We start from the raw sequence: 2,342 nt of genomic DNA, 5'->3' as shown, positions 1-2,342 counted from the left end.
CTCTCGCCACAAACCCTAGAGAGGAGGAACCATAGGTCGCCTCCGCTGCCTGCAGCGACGCGACTGGCCACCTCCCTCCTCTCCTCCTCTCCTCCCTCTACCTCCTGTCCTCGACGCGACCTCCACGCGAGACCTGCAGCTCCTCTTGTCGCCATCTCCCTCCACGTCCTGGCACCCCCTGCCGCCATGGCGCTCGACCAGGAGGACGCCGAGGAGGCGCTTCACTCCAGCGTGGATCCAACTCCGGTGGACGGGGATGGATTTGAAGAAGGCACTGGCAGTGGGTCTCGTGTGCCGACACCTTCTCCTACCTCCAAGCCCGTGTGTCTTCAGCCACCATCAACAGGGCGGGTTCCCGGGCGCAGCTCCACTGTTCCCGGTTGCAAGGTGGGGCGTGGTCGTGGTCGTGGCCGTGGTGGTGCCAGTGCTACACCTGCAACGGCGGCGAGAAGGGCAGCAAATCCAGCAGCAAAGCATCCAATTTGGTGAAGAGTTTCACCTTTTTTTATTGTGTTGATTAGATCTATTGTTGAATGATTGAATGTGTTCATTAGATTTAGCCGATCTTTGCCATGCTCCATGGAATTGAGCCATCTTCTTATGAATGCATTGAAAAAGTTGATGACATAGTTGGTAGTTTGCATTCATTATTGGAGGAGTATGAAGTGGAAAATGAGGCATGTACACCAGATGATGAATCTATGATGACCACAATGAAAGCTCCTGCAATCATGAGTGTATTTCAGAACATTGTAGCTCAGCAAATGCCTGCAACAGGTAGACTTCAAGGTGAAATAGAGCAGCACTTGACTGATGGTTTAGTGCCTTACGTTGAAAAGTTCAATGTGCTGGATTGGTGGAAGGTGGCTGGAACAAGGTATCCGACCTTAAGGAAAGTAGCAAGAGACATATTTGCTATTCCCGTAACAACAGTTGCTTCAGAGTCAGCCTTTAGTATAAGTGGCAGAAAGCTCAATGATCATAGAAGCCGACTTACACCTTATATGGTGGAGGTTTTAATGTGCTCGCAAGATTGGCTTCGAAACAAGTACAAAGGTGACAAAATAGTGCACTTCGTTAATATTTTCTCTTGCTGAAATGTTGTTGACGTTTGTCTACTTTTGTAGATGCTCACACAACAGAAACTAGCTTCTGGACTTGTCTTCAAGATATTCAAGAAGGGATGCAGGTTAGTACTTGGTAGTACTTAAGAATTCAAATCAAACATATCTTGTATTCTTGTTATGATGTATCTTATTACTACTATAGAATTGCACGTCAAAGATATCTTGTATTGTATTCATGTTATCTTCTATTCTTGTTATCTTAGTAGTACATAAGAATTGCAAACAAAACATAGCTTGTACTCATTACTCTCAAGTTCTCATGTCTTGCAATTTATATGTCCCATACTAGGAATTGATGCTTTGAAATGTCAAGGCTAGTCAAGGCTCATGAAGTGGAGAGAAGATGAAAGCAAGTCAAGTTGGTCTGGACCATTCGGTTTCATGTTGGAGATGTCAGATGTTGAACCTATTTGTGTGTTGAGATGTTGAACTTATTTGTGTGTTGAACCTATTTACCATTTGTGTGTTGAACCTATTTGCGGTCTACGAACTTATTTGTGTGTCGAACTTTGTGGTTGAAATGACTATGCATGTGCTGAAATATTTCCAAGTGCTGAAACTTGACATATGTGCTGAAATTCTGAAACTATTGTTCAAGTGCTAAAACTTGACATGTTTATGTGCTGAAATGCTGGAATACATGTGCTGATATATGTATGTGTGTGTTCAGATGCTGTAATATACATGCTGAAATGTGGTATATACTGATATAAATGCTGAAATATGGTATGTACATGCTGATTGCTGAAAGTACATGGCAAAATTTTATTTGAAAGGTGACCCAGACGGGTATGGGTTACCCGCGGGTATTACCCGCACCCGGCCAGGTACGGGTATGGGAACAATATGATACCCGGGGTGTACAGGTACGGGTTTGGGCAGAAAAAAATGGGACGGGTGAGGGTTTGGGCAAGCATTACCCGCACCCGAACCCTGCGGGTGCCATGAGGACTCTTAGTTGCTAATAGAATAATGAACAATCGGTAAGACTAATATTATAGACCTCCTCCTCCTCAATCCTACCATGTATTATTCGACTTTTGTGCTAATACAGAAAAAAGTATGTTGTAAACTTGTGAGTCATGAGCAATATTCTTTGGGCAAGTTTTAGCCTACTTATTCACAATTGATGATGCATGTCAATCACCCTTTCACCCTTATTTTTTATTTTAATGTCTTAGTGTATGTATAATTAGGGTTTTTCTCCTGTTGGTA

The sequence above is a fragment of the Triticum dicoccoides genome, chromosome 4B, assembly GCF_002162155.2.
Source record: "Triticum dicoccoides isolate Atlit2015 ecotype Zavitan chromosome 4B, WEW_v2.0, whole genome shotgun sequence".
Lineage (NCBI taxonomy): Eukaryota > Viridiplantae > Streptophyta > Magnoliopsida > Poales > Poaceae > Triticum > Triticum dicoccoides.
Note: the sequence above shows the minus strand (reverse complement) of the source record.